Consider the following 20,048-nt stretch of genomic DNA (forward strand, 5'->3'; position numbering starts at 1 on the left):
TCAAAAGGGTATGTTTTATGAATATGGGGAGAAGGCTAGTCACCTCTTGGCTCACCAGCTGAGGCGACAGGCAGCTTCCCGGGAGACAGTCGAGGTCCATGACTCGAACAGCAGCCTGCATTTCGCCCCGCAGGTCAATGTGGCCTTTGAATTGTTCTAACGGGGTCTCTATAGATCGGAGCCTCCGTCTGAGAGTTCGGTCATGACTGATTTTATGGATAGATTATCCATCCCAGCTGTGGAGCGGGAGAGGCTTGAAGAGTTGGAATCTCCATTGAGGAAATAATGAAATGCATTGGGTTGTTGCAGACTGGTAAAGCTCCAGGCCCTGATTGCTTCCCCATTGAATTTTATAAGAAGTTTGCGGAGCATTTGGTACCTGTAATTCTAGATGTGTTTAATGATTCATTATACCCGGGTTCGTTGCCCTCTACCCTTGTGCAGGCCTCTATCTCCTTGATCCGCAAGAAAGAAAAATACCCAACAAAGTGTGGATCGTATTGACCTATTTCACTTTTAAATGTGGATGTTAAGCTACTTGCCAAAGTGCCAGCACTGCGGTTGGAGCCCTGCCTCCCAGAGGTGATCTTGGAAGGTCAGACAGGCTTCGTTGAGGGTCGCTAATTGTCAGGTGTGCCTCCTGCTAAATATTGTCCTTTCTCTCTTCTCGGTGCCCAAACGGAGGTGATTGTTTCCCTAGATGCCGAAAAGGCGTTTGATAGAATAGAGTGGGGATATCTTTTAAATTCTTGGGAGGTTAGGATTTAGACAAAAGTTTATATCCTGTATTTGTTTACTGCATAGGGCACCCACTGCTAGTATTCACATGAATGCTTTGACTTCTGGTAATTTCCCGCTGAAGCACGAGGCAGGGATGTCCATTGTCTTCGTTCCTATTTGCTTTGGCAATAGAACCACTTGCCATAGTGCTGAGATCTTCTGTTAAGTGGAGGGGGATAAATTGGGGAGGGGTGGTGCATAGGGTGTCCCTATATACAGATGACATTCTTTACATTCTCCACTATGGACAAGATAATGAAGCTGCTTGAGAGTCTTGCTTCCTTCTCTCTGTACTTGGATAAGAGTGAATGCTTCCCGGTTCACCCCCCAGAGAGTACAGCCCATCTGGGGAAGTTAACCTTTTGCCTCTCCAGAACTAGCTTTCGTTACCTGCATCTCCAGAACTAGCTTTTGTTATCTGCATCTCCGGGTGGCCCATGATTGAGCCTCACTTAATAAATTAAATTTTACTAGTCTGGTTAATGGTGTCAAATCTGATTTACAGAAATGGGACAACTTCCCCTTGTACTTGGCGAGCAGGATTCAGTCTATTAAAATGAATGTGCTCCCAAGGTTTTTATTTATTTTCCACTGTGTCACCACTTTTCTCCCCAAGTCCTTCGTTGTCAAAGTTAATAAATTAAGTGTTCTCATTTATTTGGGCGGGAAAGACTCCGACGATCTGTGACATTGCTCCAGGGAGATAGGTAGTCAGGAGGCTTTGCTCTACCCAATTTATTATTTTATGATTGGGCAGTTAATATTAAGAAGGTACTGTGTTGTTCAGTGATCTGGGTTCCGTATGGGGACAAATGGAGGCGAGCTCCTGCACAGTTTCTAGCCTTGGTGCAATAGTAACCGCATTGTTGCCTTTCTCTCTGGTAGGAATTTCCCTGAATCCAATAGTGCTGTCCACTCTCAGAATCTAGAAGCAGGTCCGGCAGCATTTTAAGCTCTGTTTCATATTTTTGCTAGTCCCCATCTGCAACAACCACCTTTTTCTGCCAGTGGGTTTTTACTCTTGAGGGGAAAGGCTTGGAGAGATTTGGACCTGTTTGTGGAGGAAAGGTTTGCCAGCTTTAAGGAGGTTTTGGAGAAATTTTAACTGCCTGGTTCCAGTCTTTTCAGATTCTTTCATATTTGCAATTTTTCACTTAAGGCTTTCCCTCTTTCCCCTTGGCTGGGTCTGGTGGGGGGACTATTTTGTGCATATGCAGCCAGGTTTATCAGCGGAGTTAGCTCCGTTGAATGAGGTGAGGGTGAAATAGGAGGGTGGGTTGGGTCCCATTCTGGATGATGAGGTATGGAGTGAGGCCCTTCACAGAGTCAACTCCACGTCCTTGCGTGCTTGGCTTAGTCTGATCCAATTCAAGGTGGTGCACCGGGCACATCTGACTAAAATGATGATGAGCAGATTCTATTCTTGGGTGAAAGACAAGTGTGAGCGTTGTTCTCGGGAGCCTGCTAGCCACACTCATATGTTCTGGTATTGTCCCAATTAGTAAGCTTTTAGGTCTCTTTCTTCAACACCATGTTGGAGATACTCAATGTTGGTTTGGAGCCCTGTCCGCCAGTGACCATTTTCAGGGTGTCAGACTTGCGGTGCTCCAGACAGGGTGAAAGCAGATGTCCTCACCTTTGCCTTGTGAATAGCCGAAGGTGGGTTTTGCTTGGGTGGCGGTCTCCTGTTCGCCCAGTGCCTCAGCTTGGTTTGGTGACCTCATGTCACCTGAAGCTGCCCCCACCCTAATTGCTGAGAGGCAGTTATCTGGCAGTCACCTGAGGCCTGTTAAGGGGCACAAAGGTACACATTGTATTCTTCTCTTTGAAGTTTTAGTGTGAGTCATCCTAAAGTCTGTATAAAAGACAGACAGAAAGCGCACTTAGTAAGCATTGCGCAGGTCAAGGAGACACAGCCTGAGTGAGTGAGACACAGACAGAGTGAGAATTTGGTAATTTGGTGCAGTGAGGTAATTCGGTGAAGAGTGGGAGAAGGTGCTTTTTCCCTACTGTTTTGTTCTCTCTCTTCGGGCCTAATTTCGGGAGCCGTTTGGAGGAGGAGGAGCAGTCTCTGTGAGTATAAAAACCTCACGTTACTTCCTGTTTTCCAGTTTTTTTCCCCAAAAGTGACGTCAGAGGGAAGCTGTGATCTGATTGGTTGATAGCAAATCTGCCCCAAATTAAAAAAAAAACACAGCTAAACTCGTAAACTTAAATTAAACTAATTAATTAATTAGTGATGGCTGGTCAGGTGATGTGCTTGAGCTGCTTGATGTGGGAGCTGGCAGATCCCATTGCGAGCTGCAGCGACCACATCTGCAGTAAGTGTTGGCTGCTCGAAGAGCTCCGGCTCAGAGTTGATGAGCTGGAGCCTGAGCTTCAAACACTGAGGCACATCCGGGAGGGGGAGACTTACCTGGACACTGTGTTTCAGGAGGCAGTCACACCTGTCAGAGTAAGTAGTTTAAATCCTGCCAGTGGCCAGGGACAGCAGGGTGTGACTGCAAGTCAGGCAGGTAAAGGGAACCAGCAGTCAGCAACTTGGGAGCCTCAGCCCTAGACCCTGTCCAACAGGTACGAGGCACTTGCTCCCTGTGTGGATGGCGAACAGGGCTGCAGGAAGGATGAGTCAGCTGACCAAGGCACCATGGTTCAGCAGGCCATTCAAGGGGAGGGAGTAAATAGGCAAGTTGTAGTTGTAGGGGATTCTATTATCAGGGGGATAGATAGTATCCTTTGTGAGCAGGATAAAGAGTCCCGCATGGTATGTTGCCTGCCCGGTGCTAGGGTGCGGGACATCTCTGACTGGCTTGAAAGGATACTGGAGAGGGAGGGGGAGGATCCAGTTGTTGTGGTCCATGTCGGTACCAACAACATAGGCAAGTCTAGGAAAGAGGACCTGTTTAGAGATTATAAAGAGCTAGGATTCAAATTAAAAAACAGGTCCTCAAGGGGCATAATCTCCGGATTACTGCCCGAGCCACGTGCAAATTGGCATAGGGAGGCAAGAATCAAGGAAATTAACACGTGGCTGAAAGAGTGGTGTGGGAAAGAGGGGTTCCTTTTCATGGGACACTGGCATCAGTTTTGGGACAGGGGGGACCTATACCGTTGGGATGGTCTCCACCTGAACCGAGCTGGGACCAGTGTTCTGGCGAAAAGAGTAAATAGGGTGGTCAATAGGACTTTAAACTAGAGATTGGGGGGAAGGGAAAGTCAGGGAACCAAGAGGTGACGTAATCAGTGGGAAACGTAGCTGCTTAGGAATACAAAAAAGCACAAAAAGACAGAACTCAGGAGAGGTTACGATAGTCCCCATCCCACAAAATATGACACAGTGTATGGAAAGGCTCAGTAAACCAAGGTCCACCACACTAAGAAAACAAAAAGGGACGGTCAATAGAGAATTAAAGGTGCTATATTTAAATGCGCGCAGTGTACGGAACAAGGTAGATGAGCTTGAGGCCCAGATTGTGACTGGCAGGTATGATGTGGTAGGCATCACAGAGACGTGGTTGCAGGAGGTTCAGGACTGGCATTTAAACATCCAGGGATTCACAACCTATCGAAAAGACAGAGAGGTGGGCAGAGGGGGCGGGGTTGCCTTGTTAATTAGGAATGAAATTAAATCAATCGCATTAAACGACATAGGGTCAGATGATGTGGAGTCTGTGTGGGTAGAGTTGAGGAACCACAAAGGCAAAAAAAACATAATGGGAGTTATGTACAGGCCTCCTAACAGTGGTCAGGACCGGGGGCACAAAATGCACCACGAAATAGAAAGTGCATGTCAGAAAGGCAAGGTCACAGTGATCATGGGGGACTTCAATCTGCAGGTGGACTGGGTAAATAATGCTGCCAGTGGACCCAAGGAAAGGGAATTCATTGAATGTTTACAGGAGGGCTTTTTGGAACAGCTTGTGATGGAGCCCACGAGGGAACAGGCCATTCTGGACTTAGTGTTATGTAATGAGCCAGACTTGATTAAAGATCTTAAAGTAAGGGAACACTTCGGATGCAGTGATCATAATATGGTAGAATTCAATCTCCAATTTGAAAGAAAGAAGGTAAAATCAGATGTAAAGGTGTTACAGTTAAATAAAGGTAACTACAGGGGCATGAGGGAGGAACTGATGAAAATCGACTGGGAGCAGAGCCTAGTGGGAAAGACAGTAGAACAGCAATGGCAGGAGTTTCTGGGAGTAATTGAGGACACAGTACAGAGGTTCATCCCAAAGAAAAGAAAGGTTATCAGAGGGGGGATTAGGCAGCCATGGCTGACAAAGGAAGTTAGGGAATGCATCAAAGCAAAAGAGAAAGCCTATAATGTGGCAAAGAGTAGTGGGAAGTCAGAAGATTGGGAAGGCTACAAAAACAAACAGAGGATAACAAAGAGAGAAATAAGGAAAGAGAGGATCAATTATGAAGGTAGGCTAGCCAGTAACATTAGGAATGATAGTAAAAGTTTCTTTAAATACATTAAAAACAAACGGGAGGCAAAAGTTGACATTGGGCCGCTCCAAAATGACGCTGGTAATCTAGTGATGGGAGACAAGGAAATAGCTGAGGAACTAAATAAGTACTTTGCGTCAGTCTTCACAGTAGAAGACATGAGTAATATCCCAACAATTCAGGAGAGTCGGGGCAGAGTTGAATATGGTAGCCATCACAAAGGAGAAAGTGCTAGAGAAACTAAGAGGTCTAAAAATTGATGAATCTCTGGGCCCAGATGGGCTACATCCTAGAGTTCTAAAGGAGATAGCTGAAGAAATAGTGGAGGCGTTAGTTATGATCTTTCAAAAGTCACTGGAGTAGGGGAAAGTCCCAGAAGATTGGAAAATCACTGTTGTAACCCCCCTGTTCAAGAAGGGAACAAGGAAAAAGATGGAAAATTATAGGCCAATTAGCCTAACCTCGGTTGTTGGCAAGATTCTAGAATCCATTGTTAAGGATGAGATTTCTAAATTCTTGGAAGTGCAGGGTCGGATTAGGACAAGTCAGCATGGATTTAGTAAGAGGAGGTCGTGCCTGACAAACCTGTTAGAGTTCTTTGAAGAGATAACAAATAAGTTAGACCAAGGAGAGCCAATGGATGTTATCTATCTTGACTTCCAAAAGGCCTTTGATAAGGTGCCTCACGGGAGACCGCTGAGCAAAATAAGGGTCCATGGTATTCGAGGCAAGGTACTAACATGGATTGACGATTGGCTGTCAGGCAGAAGGCAGAGAGTTGGGATAAAAGGTTCTTTTTCGGAATGGCAACCGGTGACGAGTGGTGTCCCGCAGGGTTCAGTGTTGGGGCCACAGCTGTTCTCTTTATATATTAACGATCTAGATGACGGGACTGGGGGCATTCTGGCTAAGTTTGCCGATGATACAAAGATAGGTGGAGGGGCAGGTAGTATGGAGGAGGTGGGGAGGCTGCAGAAAGATTTAGACAGTTTAGGAGAGTGGTCCAAGAAATGGCTGATGAAATTCAACGTGGGCAAGTGCGAGGTCTTGCACTTTGGAAAAAAGAACAGACGCATGGACTATTTTCTAAACGGTGACAAAATTCATAATGCTGAAGTGCAAAGGGACTTGGGAGTCCTAGTCCAGGATTCTCTAAAGGTAAACTTGCAGGTTGAGTCCGTAATTAAGAAAGCAAATGCAATGTTGTCATTCATCTCAAGAGGCTTGGAATATAAAAGCCGGGATGTACTTCTGATGCTTTATAAAGCATTAGTTAGGCCCCATTTAGAATACTGTGAGCAATTTTGGGCCCCACACCTCAGGAAGGACATACTGGCACTGGAGCGGGTCCAGCGGAGATTCACACGGATGATCCCAGGAATGGTAGGCCTAACATACGATGAACGTCTGAGGATCCTGGGATTATATTCATTGGAGTTTAGGAGGTTGAGGGGAGATCTAATAGAAACTTACAAGATAATGAATGGCTTAGATAGGGTGGATGTAGGGAAGTTGTTTCCATTAGCAGGGGAGACTAGGACCCGGGGGCACAGCCTTAGAATAAAAGGGAGTCACTTTAGAACAGAGATGAGGAGAAATTTCTTCAGCCAGAGAGTGGTGGGTCTGTGGAATTCATTGCCACAGAGGGCGGTGGAGGCCGGGACGTTGAGTGTCTTTAAGACAGAAGTTGATAAATTCTTGATTTCTCGAGGAATTAAGGGCTATGGAGAGAGAGCGGGTAAATGGAGTTGAAATCAGCCATGATTGAATGGTGGAGTGGACTCGATGGGCCGAATGGCCTTACTTCTGCTCCTATGTCTTATGGTCTTATGTCTTTCTTACATTTGAAGACGGTCAAGTGCATTAGGGGGTCGGTAGAAGGGTTAGAATTATAGAATAGAATCATAGAATTTTACGGTGCAGAAGGAGGCCATTTGGCCCATCGACTCTGCACCGGCCCTTGGAAAGAGCATCCTATCCCCATAACCCAGTAACCCCACCCGACCTTTTTGGATACAAAGGGCAATTTAGCATGGCCAATCCACCTAACTTGCACATATTTAGGCTGTGGGAGGAAACCGAAGCACCCGGAGGAAACCCACGCAGACATTGGGACAACGTGCAGACTCCACACAGACAGTGACTGAAGCCGAGAATCGAACCTGGGACCCTGGAGCTGTGAAACAACTGTGCTAACCACTGTGATGCCATCCTGCCACAAGAAAAAGTATGGCACGCAATTCTGGATGCAAAGGAATATTGAACGTGAACCGATAGAAGAGGCGTTCATTGGATACTGCAATCCTAGATAGGGAACAGTAAACAAGAGTCGTCCCCACACCAAAAAAGACCTGGCCGCTAGCCCCACGGAGGGGACGGGGAATAAGGGTGGTTGCCTCATCGGCCGCCAACACTAGAACCTAACCTTAACTCACTACTAACCCAAACTTACTACTAACCCCCCCCCCCCCCCCCCCCCCTCTTTCTACTAATTCCATTCTCCAAACGTTTTCCTTTATACAACTACAGAGTTTAATCTTTGAGGTTTCGCAAAATTTGGGTGGGACATGTCCCTTCACTCACTAATCTACAAAAAAAATAAAAATTTACCCCCTCACGGATTATGGTCGTAATATTATCATCTGTGGTTCACTGGGATATACTCCGGTTATTTTGGTGAATATTTATGTTCCAAACTAGGACCACCTGAGCTTCATAAACTGCCTGGTGAACACCCTCAAAGAACCAGGAAAAGTACAGCACTCCAAGCCTGCGCCGACCATGCTGCCTGTCTAAACTAAAATTGTCTACACTTGTGGGGTCCGTATCCCTCGATTCCCATCCTCCACGAATTAGCCTCACATCAAATGATTCAGGGAGGAGATTTAAACTGTGTTTTAGGCCCGAAAATGGACCGCTCCATGTGCAAAATCCTGACTCCAAACTGGGATGTCCATGGCACTGACCTCTTCTATGGATAAAATTGGAGGGGTCGACCCTTAGCATTTTCTGCATCCAAACAATAAAGAATTGTCTTTATCGCATAAACTCCCAGATTGATTTTTTTCGTTGTTGACAAAACCCTCCTCCCCTCAGTGAGAGCCGGTTCCTGGGTTCTACATGAGATGGCAGCCATTCATTTTCTTTTTTAAAGAGCTAGTTACCATCAGCTCTTAAGGGTTTAGTTTAGTTTTTGGGGGTTAAGTTAATAGGTGCGTTTACTTGTTAATCTTGTTTTGTGTTTATTGCGTAACTCTGGTCGTTTCCTTTGTATGATATTGTTGTTTATGAAAACTTTTAATGAACATATTTTTAAATAAAGAGCATACTGTCAGAAGGGGTGCATTGCAATGCCACCTCCCCACAATGAGCTTATTCCCCCTATCATCACCATCTCCACTCTTGAGTGCCCCTTTCACCAGGGTTAATTTCCACTTTTTCTGCTATCCCAGCTAGCTCCATTGTTCTATCTTCCATTGTTATAAATATTTAATGATGTGGAGATGCCGGCGTTGGACTGGGGTGAGCACAGTACGAAGTCTTACAACACCAGGTTAAAGTCCAACAGGTTTGTTTCGATGTCACTAGCTTTCGGAGTGCTGCTCCTTCCTCAGGTGAATGAAGAGGTATGTTCCAGAAACACATATATAGACAAATTCAAAGATGCCAAACAATGCTTGGAATGCGACCATTAGCAGGTGATCAAATCTTTACAGATCCAGAGATACGGTAACCCCAGGTTAAAGAGGTGTGAATTGTCTCAAGCCAGGACAGTTGGTAGGATTTTGCAGGCCAGATGGTGGGGGATGAATGTCATGCGACATGAATCCCAGGTCCTGGTTGAGGCCGCACTCGTGTGCGGAACTTGGCTATAGGTTTCTGCTCGGCGATTCTGCGTTGTCGCACGTCCTGAAGGCCGCCTTGGAGAACGCTTACCCGGAGATCAGAGGCTGAATGCCCTTGACTGCTGAAGTGTTCCCGACTGGAAGGGAACATTCCTGCCTGGTGATTGTTGCGCGATGTCCGTTCATTCGTTGTCGCAGCGTCTGCATGGTCTCGCCAATGTACCACGCTTCGGGACATCCTTTCCTGCAGCGTATGAGGTAGACAACGTTGGCCGAGTCGCAGGAGTATATACCGCGTACCTGGTGGGTGGTGTTCTCACGTGTAATAGTGGTATCCATGTCGATGATCTGGCATGTCTTGCAGAGATTGCCATGGCAGGGTTGTGTGGTGTCGTGGTCACTGTTCTGAAGACTGGGTAGTTTGCTGAAAACAATGGTTTGTTTGAGGTTGCGCGGTTGTTTGAAGGCAAGTAGTGGGGGTGTGGGGATGACCTTGGCAAGATGTTCATCGTCATCAATGACGTGTTGAAGGCTGTGAAGAAGATGACGTAGTTTCTCCGCTCCGGGGAAGTACTGGACGACGAAGGGTATTCTGTCGGTTGTGTCCCATGTTTGTCTTCTGAGGAGGTCGGTGCGGTTTTTCGCTGTGGCGCGTTGGAACTGTCGATCGATGAGTCGAGTGCCATATCCCGTGGTAAATATTTAAAAGTATGGTACATGTGGCCCTTTCCCAAGCATTATCTGCCCGTTTCTTCTGCAGCAACAAAAGTGGATATGATATTCTCTTTGGCCAATGGCATTTTCTCTAATTCTTTGTGGGATTTGCAGAAACCAGTTATGGTGCAGAAAGAGGCCCATTATGTCTGTGTCTGTCAAAAAAGATTTTTAAAAAATAGCTGCTTATTTTAATCCCACTTTCCAGCACCTGGTCCATAACCTTGCACGTTAACAACACTTTAGATGCAGATCCAGGTACCTTTTAAATAAGTTGAGCATGCCAGCCTCAAGCACCAACGTAAGCAGTGAGTTTCAGATGCCCACCACCCTCTGGGTAAAAAGGTTTTTCCTCCTGGCTCCTCTAATTGTTCACCAATCATCTTAAATTTCTGACTCCAAGGGTGGCATGTGGCGCAGTGGTTAGTATTGGGACTGCAGCGCTGAGGACCTGTTGCTCTGTTTATCTGGTTATAAATATGACGGTCAATATGGTCGCTTTCCTTAATCCTAATTATGTTTACTTTCAGAGTCGGCAGGTATCTCTCGATACCACCACAAGGTTCAACCCGAATACCGATCAAAGAGCCAATACACCAGTTAGTTAGTTCAAAGTCAATACTATTTATTTACACACGCAGTAAGGTCTACTCATGCGCAACAGTACTACAAATCAAACTATCTCTAACGCTAACGCCTATACTTAACTTCGGGTGCCCACTTAGTCAGAGGAACAATGGCCGTTTTTCGGATCTGAGTCCTCAGTGAGGGGAAATAAGTCTTTCCTGTCTACCCTGTCTAGGCCCCTCATAATTTTGTACACCTCAATTCGGTCATCCCCTTCGTCGTCTCTGTTTTTAGGAAAACAACACTAGTCTTTCCAATCTCTCCTCATAGCTGCAATTTTCAAGCTCTGGCAACATTCTTGAAAATCTTCTTTGCAATCTCGCCAGAGAGTGATTATGTCCTTCCTGTAATGTGACCAGAACTGTACACAAAACACCAGCTGTGGCCTAACCAACGTTTTAGGTAGTCCCATCATTACATCCCTGCTCTTGTATTCAATACCTCACCCAATAAAGGAAAGCGTTCCATGTTTTCTTGACCACTTTGTCCTGCCACCTTCAACGGTGTGAACATGCACTCCAAGGTCTTTCACTTCTTCAACCCCTCTGAATATCTTCCTGTTTATTGAGTATTACTTTGTTTTGTTTCCCTTCCTCAAATGCATTACCTCACACTTTTCTGGATTGAATTCGATTTGCCACTTCTCCACCCTCTCAACCAAACCAATGGTATATTTCTGGAGTCAACCTCTAGACTCTTCACTATTAACTAGACGGCCAATTTTTGTGTCAATGGCAAATTTCCCAATCATTCCTCACATTTAATTCTAAATCATTAATATAAACGAACAGCAAGAGCCCCAACACAGAGTCCTGTGAAAACAGTTTTCCATTCGCAAAAACATCCATTGACCATTACTGTTTGTTGCTTGTCACTGAACCAATTTTGGATCCAACCTGCCACCTTCCCATGTATCCCATGAGATTTCACTTTTCTGATCAGTCTACCAGTGTAGGACCATGTCAGATGCCTTACTGAAATCCATGAAGACAATATCCACTGCACAACCCTCATCAATCCTAATTGTTGCTTTCTCAAAAATGTATCTTAAGTTAACAAGACATGATCATCCCCAAACAAAACCATATGGACTATCCCTGATCAATCCGTACCTTTCTAAGTCACAGTTCATCCTGTCTCACAGAATTGTTTCCAATAATTTGCCCACCACCATTGAAGTCAGATTGACTGGCCTGTCGTTTTCTGGTCTATCCCTCGCACCCTTTTTAAATGATGGTATAATGTTCACAGACTTCCAATTTCATGGGATACATGGGAAGGTGTCAGGTTGGATCCAAAATTGGTTCAGTGACAGGAAACAAACAGTAATGGTCAATGGATGTATACTGTATCGAGTGAGGATTGGAAAATGATCTTCAGAGCATCTCCTATTTCCTCCCTGGCCTCCTCCAACACCCTGGGATGCAATCTATCTGACCCTTATCCACCTTCAAGGATGCCAGAACCTCCAGTACTTCCCCTCTCATTATGCTTATTGAATCTAATATTTCACCCATGTTTCAGGTCTGCATCATCACAATGCTTCTGAGCTATTTTAAAGGGTCAATAAATGCACACCTGTCCCATGTTAAGAAGCAGCATGCTCCCGAGTCTCCTCAGTTGGTGTGTCTGCTAGAGAGTGAATGCCCACAGACTTGTCTTGAGATTGGGCATAACATGGACCGCTTGCTACACTGGAACAAGGTTCATCTTACCATGCTTCTTGTCTCTGACAGTGGCTGTGATTTTACCCAGTCCTGTTTGGTCTGAATAGTAGTTGTCATAATATACACCAGTATATCATGGTGCAGACACACACTGATGGACACACAGTGGGACCAATCAACATACACAACACCGCAGCCAATCACCAGTGAGAGCACACGCACTATAAAGACAGGGGGCATCAGAGTTCCCGCTCATTCGAGTAGCAGCTAGCTAGGAGCACAGAGCTCACAGCCTGCAACACAGACATTCACCATGTGCTGAGTGCATCAACTGGTTAGGACAAGGCAAAGGTCTTTAGTTAAAGCTAGTATCGTATTTACCCACAATTCAAGTATGTTTAAATAGTTAACCTTTTAATAAAATAGTGTTGCACTACATCAAGTGTTGGTGGCCTGTATGTGATCCAGAACACCCAACACATCAGTAGTTACCACCTGCCATCCACTGGGAAGACAGCCACTCTTCTCTCCCTCATGCCCTCCTAGTTGGACTACCAGTTTCACGAAGTCCTCCTGAATGCTCCTTACAAACTCTGCCCCACCCACTCCCCTAGCACGAAATGAGTCCCAGTCAGTGTAGGAGAAGTTGAAATCACCCACTACAACAACCCTCTTACTTTGACATCTTGCCAAAATCTGCCGACATATATCTATTCCTCTATCTCCCGCTGGCTGTTGGGAGGCCTATAGTAAACCCTCCAACATTGTGACTGCACCTTTCTTATTCCTGAGCTCTACCCATATTGCCTCGCTGAATGAGACCTCTAAGATGTCCCCCCCGCAATATAGCTGTGATATTCTCCTTAACTAGTTGTGCAACTCCCCCACCCCTTTTACATCCCCCTCTATCCTGCCTGAAGCATCTGTATCCTGGAACACTAAGCTGCCAATCCTGTCCTTCTCTTAACTAAGTCTCTGTAATGGCAACAACAACATAGTTCCAAGCACTAATCCAAGCTCTTAAGTTCACCTGCCTTACCTGTTACACTTCTCGCATTGAAACAAATGCACTTCAGTCCACCAGATACTCTTTGATCAGCAACCACACCCTGCCTGCTCTTCGTCTAAGCCTTACTGGCCCTACTCTCTAGTTCCCCATCAGTTAATTTACCTTTGATTTGGTTCCCACTCCCCTGGCAAACTAGTTTAAATCCTCCTGTGTGACACTAGCAAACCTCCAGCCAGAATATTTATGCCCCTCCAGGTTAGATGCAACCCGTCCTTCTTGTCCAGGTCCCACCTGTCCCGGAAGAGATCCCAATGGTCCAGATATCTGAAATCCTCCCTCCTACACCAGCTGTTATGAGCCACGTGTTGAGCTGTATTATCTTCCTATTTCTAGCCTCACTGGCACGTGGAACAGGGGGTAATCCTAAAATTATGATCCTAGAGGTCCTGCTTTTTAACTTTCTACCCAGCTCCCCAAACTGCTGCTGCAGGACCTCGTCACTCTTTCGAACAAGTACCAATATCTACCACAAAATATAAAGTGGGCAAAGTTTTCATATAAGAGCATAATTTGCTTTTCATGCACTCTGGAAGTAAAGTATATCAAAGTAAATGTCATAGAAAGGGTCATTGGTTCATGAGAGGGAAGTAGCTTATATCTATTGCATCAGCTTGAGTCAGCAGGCAGTAGCCACTTTAGTACTTTCTCCTGGAATTCCCTGTCAAGGTTATTTGGGGGTGTTTTTAAAAAATCATGAGTCATTTGAATGTCTCTTGGTCTGGTGTTCTGTCTCCTGGTTTAGATTTCGCTGTTAGCAGATGACCTTCTTCTCTCGTAGAATGTTTTCTGACCAGATGTAAATATATTTTAATAATTGGAGTTGACTTTCAAAACGATGGTGGATGGCCAGAATTCTGTGATACAATAGCAGACAATGTTCTCTTTGACGGAACACTGAATAGTGAATAATACAGAAACAGTTTTCAATATTTAAAGATTTTTTGAGGGATTGACATAAAACAAGTGTTAGGAGCTGAGCAGCATAAGTGATAAAGCAATTTGAGTAGCTGTAGAGTTAATTCTTTAAAGAACAATTACAACTTTGTTTTATTACATTTTGTACATTTTCTGTGGCCACAACATCTGATCAGCATCAGAACTTCTATATCCAGTGCTGGTCAGACAGAAAATGACCCACTTCCCTGCATATGTTGAAAAGACTGAATCACAATGCGAAGAACTCCATCGGAGCAGGAATTCTCGCAGGGAGCAGCTAAGAAGATCAGGGCAGACACTCCTGTTGGAGCACTCGCTGCCGTAAGGTAACTTTAAATCTTCAGTGTGAATGTTAGTGAATGGCTGATGAATGAGTAAATGGGTAGCATAAGTGGTTTTGGTTGCAGGTGGAGCTGGCAGGTGAGTAGAGTGGCAGATAAGATTGTAGGGTGGCAGGTGGGTCATCTTAGGAGGGATTGTCAAGTTTGAGCTTGAAGGTGATGGGGGATGTCGGGTGGTGGGGGCTCGTCAGTGGAAGTCTGGATTGGGGGGGACAGTCACTTGGTGGAGGTGGGAGTTGGTAAGGTGATAGGCAGGTGACTCAGGGTTATTTGGGTTGTCTTGTGAGGGGTCGTCGATCGGAGGCTTGTGTTGGTGGGGAGTGGTCTGTTGGTGGGGGGTGGTCAGGTCAGGGGTATTGGGGGTTCCAGGACGGTTGTTGAGGGGGTCGGAGTCAGGGCAGTCAGTGGGGGGGACTCAGTTCTTTGTTTCCTTGGGCTTAGACTAAGATTTTCCCACCTGACATTTCCTGCGTAACTATCCAGTTTACTAAGTTGGAACTATCTGAAGTCTTTGATTCGAGAGTCATAAGTCCAGTCTCTGATGATCTGGAGATCAGAAAATCTGGGCCTATCTGTTCAACCCACGTATAATTTTCATGAAAATTTAAACGCTGGATTTCCAAAATGAGAAAATGACACGACTGAAAAACATCTCATTATCTGTCTTCAAAAGAGAAAATGCTAGAAAATCTTAGCACATCTGGCAATCTGTACGGAGAGAAAAGAGCTAACGTTTCGAGTCCAGATGACTCTTTGTCAAACCAGGTTTGACAAAAGGTCAGCTGTACTTGAAACGTTAGCTCTTTTCTCTCTCGACAGATGCTGCCAGATGTGCTAAGATTTTCCAGCATTTTCTCTTTTCGTTTCAGATTCCAGCATCCGTAGTAATTTGCTTTTATCATTATCTGTCTTGCTAATTATTCACTGCAGGCCCAATTTACTTGCTGCAAGTCATTTCGCAATTGGGATTTGTCAATCTTAGCTCATTGGTCATGCCTGCGTCTGTTGAATCAAAATTTTTTGCGTTCAAATCTCCTGAGTCAAGGGACTTGGGCACACAACCTCGGCTTGCACTTGAGCACAGTGTTGAATGATGCTGTCCTGTTGAAAGTGTTTTTCTCAAGTGGATATGAAAGGTTCCAGGGCACTATTCATCGAAGAGCAGTGAAGACCACTCACTTCCATGCATAGTCCGAATCTCTTTGTCTGTAAATTGTTTCTTATTACTCTTGTGGCCTGGGCTAAATATTCATGCCTTTTGCACGTGTTCATAAATATATCAAAAGGTGGACCAACTGTAAAAACACTTGGTGATTATGATGAACGGTTACTGCCTTATCATCATGTAAGGTGATGTCCCCTTTAAGACCGGGCTTGGAACCCTGGGGACTCCGCCTCTGGCTCCGCCCATCTGGGAGCCATACATAAAGGCCTGCCTCATGGTCTGTATAGCAGTCAGCTCTCGTCCATAGCTGTAGCATAGTTATTAGTCTAATAAAGCCTTCTTTACAGTTTAATCTCTAAGCGTCATTATTGAGGGTACCTCAAATTTATTAGACTAAACTAGATTCAGGATGGACGCAGGCCTAAAACCAGAGAAGCTCAATCTGGAAGCACGAACGCCGGAGGCAAAGGAAATTTTTAAATACTGGCTGCGGTGCTTCGAGGCCTACCTGGACTCCGCAGAGACTCCCATCCTGGGGCCACGCAAGCTGCGTCCACTCCACGCCCGGGTGAGTCACAGAATCTCCACCACGCTCGAAAAGGCGACGACTTATGATGCGGCGATTGAGTTGCTCCGCAAGCGGTTTGTCAAACCCGTCAATGAGGTGCACGCCCGGCATCTGCTCTCTACCTGCCGGCAGCGCTCGGGGGAATTGCTCGACGAGTTTGTTGAGAAACTCACCGCGCTTGCCAGGGACTGTGACCATCAGGATGTGACAGGGGAAGTCCATATGAACCTGCACATCAGGGATGCTTTTGTGTCCGGAATCCACTTGACCTACATCCGGCAACGGCTGCTCGAAAACGGGGCAAAAGACCTCCAGGAGACGCTAACGCTCGCCTCCTCGCTGGAGGTGGCCCGACATAACTTGGGTATGTACACGGCGGACTCTGCCAGCCCCCCCCGGACTTCCTCAGACTCAATCGTATTACAGGCCTGCGCCACGCGGCGACCCGCTCACCATGGGGGCACACCTTGCTACTTCTGCGGGCAGGGCCAGCACCCACGCCCATGCTGCCCAGCCCGCTCCGCGATCTGCAGCGACTGCGGGAAGAAAGGGCACTTTGCGAGGTTCTGCCTGGCCAGACCCAGGGGCCAGAAGAACAAAGAACAGCCGGCCTGAAAATCAGGCCTGAAGGCCTCGCAATGCTGCTGCGCACCGACCCGACACACCCTCTTCTGACGCGTCATCAGCCTCGTGCGAATCATGGGAGCGGCCTTCTGGTCGACGGCCATCTTCTCGACCCGACACGTGCGACCGATGGCAGCGGCCATTTTACGTGTCCGACTCGGCTGACGACTCCGACTACCCGCGACTGGGTGCGATCACCCTCGATCAAACTCGGCTAAAACACCTGCAGAACTCCATGATGCAGGTCCAGGTCAACGGGCACGACACTGCATGCCTCTTCAACTCCGGGAGCACGGAGAGCTTTATCCACCCTGAAACGGTAAGGCGCTGCTCCCTACGCACCCATCCCGCATCCCAAACCATAGCCCTCGCTACTGGGTCCCACTCGGTACAAATCACGGGGTACTGTATTGCGGATCTCTCGATCCAGGGTGCCAAATACACCCGTTTCAAATTTTATATCCTCCCTCACCTCTGTGCCCCCCTGCTGCTCGGACTGGATTTCCAGTGCAGCCACCGAAGCCTGACACTTAAGTTCGGCGGACCCTTGCCCCCCTCACGGTGTGCTGCCTTGCGACACTGAAAGTCGCACCCCCCTCGCTATTCGCTAACCTCACTCCCGACTGTAAGCCCGTCGCCACCAGGAGCCGGCGCTACAGTGCCCAAGATATGGCTTTTATCAAGTCAGAGGTCCAGCGTTTACTCGGAGAGGGGGTCATCGAGGCTAGCAACAGCCCTTGGAGAGCGCAAGTGGTGGTAGTCCAGTCCGGGGAGAAGAAACGGATGGTCGTGGATTATAGCCAGACCATAAACCGATTCACGCAGCTTGATGCGTACCCCCTTCCTCGCATCGCGGAAATGGTAAATCGGATCGCCCAATACCGAGTCTTTTCCATGGTCGACCTCAAATCTGCCTACCACCAGCTCCCCATCCGACCAAAAGACCGCCCCTATACTGCCTTCGAAGCAGCCGACCGGCTCTTCCACTTCCTCAGGGTCCCCTTTGGTGTCACAAATGGGGTCTCCGTCTTTCAAAGGGCGATGGACCAAATGGTGGACCAGTACGGTTTGCGGGCTACATAACCGTACTTGGACAATGTCACCATCTGCGGCCATGATCAGCAGGACCATGACGCTAACCTCAAAAAGTTCCTCCAGACCGCCCGAGCCCTTAACCTGACCTATAACGAGGGCAAATGCGTTTTCCACACCACCCGGCTGGCCATCCTCGGCTATGTCGTGGAAGACGGGGTCCTAGGACCCGACCCCGACCGCATGCGCCCCCTTAAGGAACTCCCTCTCCCCCGCAGCCTCAAGGCCCTCAAACGGTGCTTGGGGCTTTTCTCCTATTACGCCCAGTGGGTCCCCAAGTATGCGGACAAAGCCCGCCCACTCCTAAAGACCACCACTTTTCCCCTCTCGGCTGAGGCTCAATTGGCCTTCAACCGCATCAAGGCCGACATCATCAAGGCCGCCATGCACGCGGTGGACGAAACCATCCCTTTCCAGATAGAGAGCAATGCATCAGACATCGCCCTGGCTGCTACCCTCAATCAAGGAGGCAGACCAGTAGCGTTCTTCTCCCGAACCCTCACCGCCTCCGAGATGCGACACTCTGCAGTCGAAAAGGAGGCACACGCCATTGTGGAGGCTGTGCGGTGCTGGAGACACTACCTCGCCGGTAGGAGGTTTACCCTCGTCACCGACCAACGGTCGGTCGCCTATATGTTCGATAACACGCAACGGGGCAAAATAAAAAACGATAAAATTTTGAGGTGGAGGATCGAACTCTCCACCTACTCGTACGATATCAAATATCGTCCAGGGGAGCTCAACGAGCCCCCAGATGCTCTGTCCCGCGGCACATGCGCCAACGCACAGGAGGACCGCCTGCAAGCCATCCACAATGACCTCTGCCACCCGGGGGTTACCCGGCTCGTCCATTTCATCAAGTCCCGCAACCTACCTTACTCAACCAAGGAGGTCAAGGCCATGGTCAGGGCCTGCCAGGTCTGTGCGGAGTGCAAACCGCACTTCTATCGGCCAGACAAGGTTCGGCTCGTGAAGGCCTCGGGCCCCTTTGAGCGACTGAGCGTGGACTTCAAGGGGCCCCTCCCGTCCACCAACCGTTATGCCTATTTCCTCACCGTGATCGATGAGTTCTCCCGTTTCCCATTCGCCATTCCCTGCACCGGCATGACCTCAGCCACGGTGATTAAGGCACAGCACAGCATCTTCACCCTGTTCTGTTTCCCTGCTTATATCCACAGCGGTACATCCGGGGTACATCGTTCATGAGCGATGAACTGCGTCAGTATCTGCTCAGCAAAGGCATCGCCTCGAGCAGAACGACCAGTTATAACCCACGGGGAAACGGGCAGGTGGAGAGGGAGAACGCGACCGTGTGGAAGGCTGTCCTTCTGGCCCTGCGGTCGAGAAATCTCCCAACCACCCGCTGGCAGGAGGTCCTACCCGATGCCCTACACTCCATTAGGTCACTCCTCTGCACGGCCACGAATGAGACCACTCACGACCGATTGTTTCTCTTCCCCAGGAAGTCTACCTTGCAGGACCCGTCGCCCCCTACAACACACCCCCTTCCGGCCCTACCACCCGTTGGTGAGCTCCTACCGTGCCCCCCCTTTACACACCCCGCCGGCGCCGGCTCCGCTACCCCCGGCCCTGCCTTGTTCCTCTGCCCCGAGTCGGACCGAAGCTCCGACCGCTGTGCTCCCGGATGTGCCCTCAACCGGGACGTCCGTGCCCGCCGCACCACCGCCCGAATTGAGGAGGTCGAGGAGGTCGATCCGGCCACCGAGACGGATGGACCTATGATGGCACTTCACCCCCGCCGGACTCCTTTTTAAACAGGGGGTGAATGTGATCAACGGTTACTGCCTTATCATCATGTAAGGTGATGTCCCCTTTAAGACCGGGCTTGGAACCCTGGGGACTCCGCCTCTGGCTCCGCCCATCTGGGAGCCATACATAAAGGCCTGCCTCATGGTCTCGTCCATAGCTGTAGCATAGTTATTAGTCTAATAAAGCCTTCTTTACAGTTTAATCTCTAAGCGTCATTATTGAGGGTACCTCAGTGATATTGAGGCTTGATGTGAATGATTAAACTGCCTGTTTTCAAAGTAAGAGGACATTGAGATCAACAATTACAATCTGATTTGCTTTGTTCAGCTGTGACAACCTGCCTTCATGTAATAATGCAAAAATAATGGGTCAAAATTGTATCCTTTCGTATGGCCATT

At 47.7% G+C, this 20,048-nt stretch overlaps 1 protein-coding gene across 3 annotated transcripts in view; it reads left to right on the forward strand.

The window, feature by feature from the left end:
* Positions 1 to 20,048, forward strand: part of jmjd1cb (jumonji domain containing 1Cb) — a 592,917-nt gene that overhangs the window by 367,146 nt on the left and 205,723 nt on the right. Inside the window, exon 1 of one of the 3 annotated variants that reach the window (XM_072478817.1) lies at positions 14,238 to 14,416. The exons of the other annotated variants lie outside the window; for them this stretch is intronic. The gene's annotated coding sequence lies outside the window, so the exon portion shown is untranslated. Of the gene's footprint in view, positions 1 to 14,237; positions 14,417 to 20,048 lie in introns of those variants that run through there. 3 annotated transcript variants of the gene reach the window in all.

This window comes from Scyliorhinus torazame, chromosome 16, assembly GCF_047496885.1.
Source record: "Scyliorhinus torazame isolate Kashiwa2021f chromosome 16, sScyTor2.1, whole genome shotgun sequence".
NCBI lineage: Eukaryota > Metazoa > Chordata > Chondrichthyes > Carcharhiniformes > Scyliorhinidae > Scyliorhinus > Scyliorhinus torazame.